The sequence below is a fragment of the Lineus longissimus genome, chromosome 12 (assembly GCF_910592395.1).
Source record: "Lineus longissimus chromosome 12, tnLinLong1.2, whole genome shotgun sequence".
Lineage (NCBI taxonomy): Eukaryota > Metazoa > Nemertea > Pilidiophora > Heteronemertea > Lineidae > Lineus > Lineus longissimus.
Genome location: NC_088319.1, coordinates 731,320 through 741,945, shown reverse-complemented (window position 1 = coordinate 741,945; position 10,626 = coordinate 731,320). Strand labels below are relative to the sequence as shown.

Genomic DNA, 10,626 nt, shown 5'->3' with positions numbered 1-10,626 from the left:
CCCTCAACACGACCAAAGAGTTAGCTACGGGCCTGAAAAGTTTTTGAACGATCCTCATGGTATCACTTCTTGGTGCGAGATTAGGCAAAAGGTAACGCAGTCGGTGCAAATGGGGAACGCCAACGCCTGCCTGACAGAGCGACAACTCTGAACCATTTTGGCATTACAGCCATACTCAGAGTCACACTCAACTACGGATTGTCTCTATTGTAATGTTAGAGGCAGGCATTCGCTTTATGCCTTCTATGGCATCATCAACTCTCAGGTTTATTTCTATCTTCACTCATAGCCCAATTTAAATGAAACTATTTCAAAATCAAAGCGACATCTTAAATCGCCCAGACTCCTGTCCGTATTTCTATTTCTGTGGTTTCTAAAGTTGCATTATCCCAATGACTTGCAGCAAACCATTATTACCCCTTAGAGTCATTCAGATAACCCTTTTAAGAATCAGTTATGGCATCAGTTCAAAGTCTATTTTCATTTGGCAAATCTTAGAGCGTAACAAAATGATTTGAAAATCAAAGAGACAGTGTGCATCAGCGTAACATCATGACCCGGTCCCTGAAATCCTCTCTATTCATCCCGCGATTTACCCGCATCTTTCAAACAGACTCCGCGATGAATGGCGCGGACGTGGCTGGAGGAATTTGGGGCAACGGTCACCCGGCGCTTAGAAGGCGAATGGACCACCTTGTGATCGCCAGACAATGGGGCCGCTTCCGCATCATTGTCTGGATGCACTTGATGGTGGTACCTGTCGGGGACCTGTCACCCTCGCCAAGACATCCATCCACAACAAGTGAATTCCGACACAATGATGTCCCAACCGTCACTTGAACGCGCGCGATTTAAAACCTCACCATCACTGATCCGTATCCTTTTGTTTGGGAATCCTGCGAAGATTCCACCCGAGCCTTATTTGGTCATGATCCTGCGCAAGAGTCCGTCGAGGTTTTTTTTGTGATTTTGAATTTGCGCGCGTGATGAGTCGTCCGGTCCGGCAACCTGTCGCATCAACCTGTCTTGTGGCATATGTCGGGCATCTTGTCGTCTTTTCAGGAGTTCGACATCTGTCAGTTTATGGAATGGAGGGTCCTGGTCAATAAAACGCAATAACATCCTGCTCGAGATACGCTGATGATTTTGTTCTTTTTCTATTACCCACTATGAACATTTCACTCAAGGGATTGGCGATACTGAAAGCAGCAGCTGAGTCTCTTTGAATTTTACAAAATTCAGGCCTCTGTTATTTAATGCAAATTCCCTAGAGGAGCAGCTACTTTGTTCCGCGGGTCCTATATGTCCCACGGGTTCTACGTTTCCCGGAATCTATGCACCCCGGCTCCCATGTTCCCGGGCTCTCTATTCGCCCAATATGATAAACAAGTGACTAGACGTATCTGATGCGGATACAGGGATGACACGGATGATGTTCCTGATTGGTCATAGACAGAGGCCTTTCTAGATCAAGTTTGATTAAGGGTAAGGGTCCGGGTTGGGGTCGGTCAGGGTAAGAACCAGGAATAAGAGAGTTGGTCAGGGTCAGGGAATGGATAAATGTATCTTCTCTACGTTTCTCTAGCTCGTGATTAGTCGACGCATCAAATGTTTGCTGAAAACGGTTCCTAGAGACAGAAACACTCATTGGAACATTGAACCCGGGGAGATCCTTCGGAGGGAACGCAATAAACCGATAGAGCTTACACAATGCAGTGAGTACGGGGATGTTGATGCCTGGCATTACAATCCAGTCACACAAAAACATTCCACCGCACAACAGGAAATACAAAATCAGTCCTCTCTAACTTTATGCAACTGAGAGGTAGTTTTCACACCTATAGAATGGTCGCATTATATTATATCTGCAGTTACTTATGTCGATGACAGTGTGAACGGTTCTGAAGAAGTTGCAATACAAATTCAGCCTCCGCAACCTTACGCAATTGACAGTTGAAGCATATCTCTTTTGTCGCTCCAAGTGGTTTTTCAGACAGTGTTAAGGAGGTCTTTGCAAAGTTACGCAATAACAGTAGTTGCATACGACACAAGCATGGCAGGGAGACGTTTCGTGTGATTTCGCTCGTTTAGGTCTTCATCATGAAAGAAATACGAATCAAAAGAAACCCGTTGAGAATCTATTGTCTGCTGCGACTACATCACCATCATAAACAGCGCAATATTCAATCAATGAAAAACCGTTAAGAAACGAATTTCAAATTTTAAACTCGAAGAAAAAAGTACAACGTGTTTTCCTTTCAGAACACCTCTGTCATCTTTTAACATCATCATCCTCACATCTGTTCATATGCGTTGCTATCCAAAATCAAATTATCTCGTTTAAAATCATTTCAAAACTTCTCAGAGTCCATGCACTTGTTTAACAATCTAATGTCAACCTCTTCATCAACCCGTGTAAGCTGAACCCATCTTCTTTGCCCAAACTCCACCTTTTTCAAGCGACCGTTACACACCGACAAAGGAGAATTTCGCCCTTCCTCATCAAATGAGGAAGGTAGGCAAGGTGCCATTGTCTGGAGATTTGTGCATTTTTCTTGTTTACAAGTTTCCTTTGTTGAATTCAAACCGCAGTGGTAAAAGGTGAAGGGTGATTTTGTGGGTTTAAGAAATCTGGAGCAACGGTCGAAATATTTATAAGCACTTCCTAGTTGAGGACAAAACGCTTTGTTTTGATGAACCTGTGCGGGGACCTGTTTGCCGGGATGATCTCAATCATGCCGGGGGTGATGCGAATCTAGAGCAACGGTCACAAGATGACGAAAGTACCTGAATGCATCCTTTCATTGCATCCACTTGTGCCGCATCCTTTTCATCCCAATTCACCACGACTGGCACGGGTGACACAAGGAATAGACCTGACGCGCACTCAGGCGTGGCCATGACAATATGGCCGCCACCTGAGAACCGCGTGACAGGTCGTAGCCTCGCTTTAATGATCGCGGGCAATTCAAATGGCGGCCGATCCCAAGTGAATGGGAAGTATCATAATGGACTTCCGCGAGATCGTGAAAGCGGCTGTGATTTATCAGCCGGGTGCCCCCGGGAAATTCATCATCCACCTTATCTTTGATTGTTAAAAATGTTTTCTTTGGCTGTAAGGAATGACCGCGATGTTCAAATATCTGGTGCGTGCTCATCCGCGAGACGGACGACTTTGCTAAGTCATCCAGCCATGTTTGAACCTGAGTGATTTTGTTCTGTGAATAAATTTTTCAATTTGAGTCAGTTACTAGGAATTGTCGATGATAATGTTTGTAGAATTTCAACTAGTTAACGTCTACGTTTAGCAAATAGTCGTTATGAGGCTATCCGTACGTCGTAGAAGCTATGCCTGGTGTCCAACCCAAAGTCGTGGAGCTTTTTTGCGAAATTACAGATCCACCGAAACGGTATTTTGTGAGACAACCAATGCGACTGTGAGGTATCAATTTCTATTCTAATACGTCAATGTTTGTCAATCAGGCGGAATTCACCGAGAATCTGCTTTTTACACATTCTATACCAACCAAAGAGGTGAATGTCTCACCAAACCGCTGTGATCAAAACCAGCCTGATACAAATCCATCATAAAACTCAATGGAACAGTGAAGGGCCTACCCGAGTGCCTAGAACATCCGATTGATTACGAACTTGTGTAACTGGTATAAGAACAGGAAGTTGTGTTCTCGCCTTGATACTTCAGCCCAAACCTCTTGTTTACACCAATCATTCAGGTTAGGGATCAACGCCCGAATTCAATTACCAAATTTGTGATAGATTCCCCGGTGTAATGGCCTCATTCAGTGGGTGCGAAGGGCTAATTTGACTTAAAATTGGAGGAGAAATGGTCCATGGTCGGGTAAACGAAACGCAAGAGTTGCCCCCAAAGTCTTTAGTACCAGGTTGCTAAATCCAGCATCAGTGTCTAAATTTACCAGAGACTTGACCATCTCTCACTTCGGATGAGCTCAAATCTACTGGGTCGTTTTCCGCTGACAATACCGGCTTCCTGTCGCCTGAAGGCGTTACGTCACCGACCATGCAGATCCGGAGTCCCGGGTAATAATCTCCGGTCACCTTTACAGGACGAGAGCCAAGTTTCATCAATTTATCATAAAGATCGCGGCTTGTTTGGACAGTCCCACGTGAGTTTCCGTAACTGATCCCTCGGGGTAGGATCACATCACGCCGGTGAATCGCCTGGGAATATGTCCCAGTGGCCCCGGGCGGCATCTTTGGCCGTTACGACTTCCGTTTAATGGTCAGTGCATTATTAACCCCCTGTGACAAGAAGGGGTATCCGTGTTCTCAGATCCATACTAATACCGGACGACCATAAGTGTTTTTCAGATAAATCTGTCCAAATGTACTTGGCTGACCTCTTGTCACTAAACTGTAATCGTGTGATCACAAATACTAATGTCAAGCAGCCCTGGGCAGCTGGTGTCATAGTTGACCGGCTGACACTGTGAAAGAGCATTGGTAAGGCCTTCCCTATGGATAATCTAGTGTTGTGCAACACCACTATCTTTTGGTAAATGTGATCTGGTCACATTCCTGAGTTCAACTAAGTGCCTTTGGCCAGAACGATATGAAAACCGCTATTTGTCATTCCCATTATCTTATCATATTTATAGGAAACTGCTGGCCATGGCTGTGAAGGACATCGATGAAGCAGCATTGTCGTTTCAGCCTAACCACACTACAAACTAATACGGCATAACAAGTTTGAGAAAGCATCATTCATTTCAAAGATATACGATGTCAGTATCACTGTAATGCACCCTTGCATAAAATGTGCGTTTAGTGTACGACCATCAAAGGAGGTAAGTTTTAAGTCTCCAACCGCCTTTAAAGGAGGCTGAGTATAGTCAGCCTGACATTCACTCCTTGTGTACCGCAGGTAGATGGTTTCATATCAGCCTCATTATGGTATTATGCATTTAAATAGTAAGCTATGATTCATGTTGCGACCGGACGCCATTCCGTGCTTCCAAGTTGACAAGGCTTCACTCTTTCACCACAATGTCATGTTACAAAATTGTTATGATCACCGGATTAAATCTCACCGGCCACTGCATCAGATCATACCAGGAACTGTCAAAAGAACTACTAACGATTCTTTATTGTTCATGAATATCTTCTTAAGAAAATAACCGACCTTCAGTACCATCATCAACTCATCAAATATTTTGCATAATTTGAATATGAGTAATAGACAATATAGGGGTTCCACATTCCTGTTCCAGAAAACCGTTAAAGATATTTTAAATTTGAATCGCCGATGGGACATGTCAGGTGACACGGAAGGTCCATCGGAATCTCCCCGGAGCACACGCCCACGTCCAATGGACACGGAACCACGGACCTCGGCCGTGATTCGCACGGCGCACCTGTGGATCATGGACAACCTGCAGCCACCCTCGCCGCCGCCTCAGCAACCGCCCTTTACTCATCCCATGGACCTGTTCTGATAACATCCCAAACAAGTGCACCCGTATCACATTGATATCACTTCGTGGTTCAATGGCCCGCCTTTCATAAGGAGACTCACGCCTTTCATCTGCAGACTCGGGCCATATGAGATTCAAAAATCAGGACCGGCTTTCAAAGGCGTGCTATTCAAATAGGGGCTGCAGAGCCGGGCATGAGAACAGTCCCACGACCCAAGACGATGTCATAGACGACCTCCTTAAGAAATTCAATGCTCGGTCCATTGCGGCTCGCGGGATTATAAAATCTTAATTGATTTGTGATTTTATTTGTCTTGCTTGGTTGGAGTTGAGACTGAAGTAACCCCCGCACTTGTTGGGCATCTCCTCAAGCTTCCCTCAGGGTACATCGATGGAATGCGGAACTTATTCAGTATCAATTACGCAGAACCTGTTGCTGAGGCAGAGATTTCCCTGTCGCTATTATCAAGAACAACAACTACATGATTCCTGCCACTATTATCACAAATAATTTCATAATTGGCGTTATTATTTTTCTTGCAGTTGCTTTGACATGGTCAACGGCCTTTTGAAATAGCAACCAGAACTAAAATGATGGTTGTTTGTTGGTTACAGTTGAATTTAGGTTGGGTTAAGACCTATTCAGATTGTAATCTGGGTCTGCGTTGACGAGTTCTTTCAGCTTCGGCAGCCACTACAGTCTACGATCATCCGGCATTTCATGTACGCTATGTTGCCGCTTGCATCAAAATTAATGGAATTCAGGCCTATACATGAAACCCAGTACACGGTCTATTGTCTTCAAACAAAGCCCGCTCGCACCGAGACATAAATTCATGTTTTTCTGTTGTCTTTCAAATGGTTATCAGGGCAAATCTTGACGATATCGACCCCCACGAAACAGTTTTCATAGCGGTCGATAGGCCTATACTACCGGCAAGGGCACAAAATAATGTTTTTAGGTGCCACACTGTCAAAAAATTAAATGCATATTGCGCAATGAAACTAATTTAAAACACACGGTTTTTATCTCAGCATCATGTGGCTGACGTTATGTTAATGTATTAATGATATATTTTGGGAGTTATTCAACATCAAAGGTATCTTAGCTAGTGGCCGAAGTTAGGTAAATCTATCACTGATGGAGGTTTTTCAACCTCAAAAGTACATTGATATATTTTTAAGACACCTGATATTTATGACTGAATCATTCGATATAAATGCTATAAAAATACAAAAAATTTATGACATCAACATCTTTTAATTTGAATAATGATTATATATGGTTAATAAACCATATAGCAGAACTGTAACACAACGAAAAGTTGAGTGATTCCGGATAAAGTTACGTGGCCATATCTGAACCTTGGATTCTGAGTAAGATTTCAACATGTCATGTAATTTTAAGCGCTGAATTTCAACCTAATAAAAATTCTAACGCACACAAACATGACAAAGGACTTGGTAGATAGGCGGCAAGATGAAATGATTTTTGCAAACAGAAGTTTTAGTCTGAATGTTATGTATTCATTGAATGGTTGAGTAACCTGCCTGTCTTCAAACTTCAGGTGTAAATGTCTGATTGTCCTATAGAATGCACTGCGGGATCGGCAAAGAATTCTAAGTTACGCAATTAATTTCTAATAGGTTGATCTTCAAACTGATTTTGCACATTTTTACTACCAGTTTTTTTTTTCATTTACCATGGTCATATGTACCCATCCATGTCTATTTGCACTCTACATGTAGCATACCAATTTACAAAAACTTTTTCGTAATCAAGATCCTTAGCTGTACATGACCTTTGGCTGACAGTTTTTAGGAGAGCAGGCCCCCTTACAGAATGATATGCAGATCGAGTATAGCAACGTCCCTTTTCGTCACTGCAAGGATCGTGGGAAGCCAGACCGAAGCCCGTCACTCGCCCCCGGTCCCACCAAAAAAGGGACCTGGTACCACAAAAGTGACATCACTGTTGCACCTTAATCCCCTAGCAGCCCGAATATCTTAAAAAGATCTCCAACAGCTCCGCATAGACATGCACCTTACAGAGCTTTTAACAGATGATGTCATGGAGAGTACAATAGTGCCATAACTGACAATATCTAAGGGTAACATCCCTTGCAAAATGCAAATCGTTTCACAATCAAAAAGAGTGACATCATGGTTAGCGAAATTATGGAGGAAGCCATCTGCCTTGGACGACAACTCCTAAAAGACTCTGGCATAACGATGAACCGTGATCACTTTTCTTTGCTCCTATTATTTTCCTCGAACATCCTTATTGTCTGTGTTCCGGAATGCAACCCTGAATGGCGGAGCGCCCGGGTCAATGGAAGCAGGGGAGCATATGTCAGTGATACCAACAATTGGCCGGGCTTCCGTGGGGCTGGATGCCCCGTGCCCGCGCGATTTGTCTGAGGGATTGTTCGCCGTAAAAGCATATGTTTCTATTACCAACAATTGGAGTCGGGAAGATAATGAAAAGAAGGAGAGTAATCTTCCTTTGAATGAAGGAATGTCTCCAGTCGCTGTAGCCTGCAAAGATTCTAAAAGGTTTTCGTCCTAATCAGAAAGTGCCGTTTTAGACTTTTAGCATATGCTTCTGCTAACAACCATTGTTGTCGGTCAAAGATTTAAAAGTGTTTGTGTGAAAATTAAAGAAACATATTTTAGATGACAAAAGTGTGAGATTTATTGAGGCTAAACTGTTGTCGCTTTTTGATGCTGAGAAGAAGATTGTCCGCGGATGGATTAATTGGGTCCGTTTTAAGTGGTCCAGTTGAGTCTTAGCATATGTTTCATGTGACTACCTTTGTTTGGTTATAGACTGATGCTGAATGTCACAAAAGTTGCAGTTATCATTGAAATGAAAGCAGAAAGTTGTATTCCCATTACACGCTGGGCCCAAGACGGACATTTTCCTAGTTTTTGCATGTGTTTATTCGCGAAGGTATTCTACACTTTGTAAGAGTTATGAAAGATTCTGATTATTGCCTCCACATTCTTTTTCTTGGTTTAAAACTCTCGGTCTACTGGGTTGAAACCTTCCGCGTACATGACGTACCGAGGGTTCAGTGTTTTTCATAATGTACTTATAGTTGAACTCAGGAATGTTTCCAGATCACATTTACCAAAAGATAGTGGTGTTATACAACACTAGATTACCCATAGGGTCTGCCTAGAATGCTCTTTTACGGTGTCAACTAAAGCTGGTCAACTATGACACCGGCTTCCCAGGGCTGTGTAACATTACTATTTGTGATCACACTATTACAGTTTAGTGACAAGAGGTCAGCTAAGTACCTTTGGCCAGATCTGGCTGAAAATTCTTTAGTAAAGAAACATATGCGCTGATTCAGAACCTGTTAAATGTATTAAGGGGAAAGATATCTAAAATATACAAAGTTGTTTCATCTTACTTCCAAACCTACATATCCTCATGCGATTCAAATGTTGAGTTGGGTTCTTGAAAGGTACTTTGGATGTGACCGCTGTCGTTCCGCTTGCCCTCGCCATAAACCTACCAGCATTTCAAAATGTCAAAATCTCTTACAAAGGAAAAAAAATCACCTGACCCTCTCCAAACTATTTCTTGCCTCCCGGAGCATGAAGACTCGATGACATGCTTTCATCCAAGTCATAAAGGTAATGCTCTATTGCGTACAATCTTAAAAATCTCTCAAAAATAATTCAATATTTTTGTGTTGTGCCAACGGTATTTTATGAGGGATAGGGTGACGGGTGCAATATTTGTGGGCGCACGCCTTGACCGCGTTAAACTCGCGTGAGATTTGGCAGGAAACTCTCCCATGGCAACGACTGTTTGCCGAAAAACTGATTCGGCGTCTGATTCTCGTGGTTTTCCCTTTCACAAAGAAAAGGTCAAAATGTCTAGGATGGAGGTGTTTGAATGTCTATACAACTTCCGAAAGGCATGATGTCTTTCACAAGACCTGTTTTTGAACAAACAAGTTGAAGAAGTCATCTACAACTAAAGATTTCAATTTTTTGCATGTGGCCCCCATGTCATTTAGACTCTGACGACGACTCAACACTTTATCAGCAAGAAAAATGTGCCCTTCCTTGCCCCGAGAACGTAATATCCACCTGCGTTTTCGTGTTTGGGCCACGGGTCGGGAGGTGGCATGGAGGAACTTTTGACTACCCCACTTACCGACTACGCTGTCAACTGTAAGCAGGCCTGTAGTCCGCCGATGCTAATGAAATGAGCTCTCATTTCTGAGGGATCGGGCCTGTGCACTCTCATAATTTATTACTAGAAACAACTAATTTGGTTAAAATAGTTGTTCCAACTATGAAAGTAGTAAAAACTACCATTAAAATGGTTAAGAACTACTATTATGATAGTTATAGCAACTACTTTCACAGTCGGTGCAATAGCAACTACCTGAGTAGTAAAAGACAACTATTAAATAGTTATTTTTACTATAAATGTTAAGAGTGTGGATGTAGCACTAGCGGGCCTAATCTCTTCGTAAGAAATGCTGAAAATTTAACTGAGCCCGCATGATATCAATTTGCAGCCTACAACATACACGGTGTGATTGTGATTTTAGCGTCGGATTTAAGCATGCGGTTTCGTAGTGTAGTGGCTATCACGTCTGTCTCACACACAGAAGGTCCCGAGTTCGAACCTCGGCGAAACCATTTTCATGAATTTCTTTTCTTCTTTTCAATCGCTTTTTTTTCTTCTCCTTTTTCGTCGACTAGCTCTTTTTCTGGATCAGTTAAGCATTTTTCAAACAATTAAGTATTTCGACATTGTCACAGCAAATAGCAGTGGGATGTTTAGTTCAGCTAATCACCGCTAGATTTAACAGTGAGCAGTCTGGCTTGTTCGATCGATTGGTGGCCAGGTTTTCCTGGGAGGTTTTTCATATAAAACCATTTTTTTGAAGTATTTTGATTTATCCTGGATGTGAACCACACCAATTTTCTCCTTTCTTTATGTTATGTATATTTGCTACTTAAAATATTCAGTACTACCGTCAAGATTTCGTAGTTCTGTATTGGCCCTGAGTGTTCGTGCAAGTGGAATTGAAGTGTTCACTCTATATAAGGTCAAATTAAAGTGAGTGCCGGGTAAATGATTTATCTTTTTGATATTCATGAATTGGTGAAGAGAGAGAAGTGGGAGCAACAATCGGGC

General features: G+C 42.6%; 1 non-coding gene across 1 annotated transcript; it reads left to right on the top strand.

The window, feature by feature from the left end:
* The first annotated feature begins 10,051 nt into the window (after positions 1-10,051).
* Positions 10,052-10,124, top strand: Trnav-cac (transfer RNA valine (anticodon CAC)). The gene has a single exon. It is a non-coding gene; the product is annotated as a tRNA-Val (tRNA).
* The last annotated feature ends 502 nt before the right edge of the window (positions 10,125-10,626 follow it).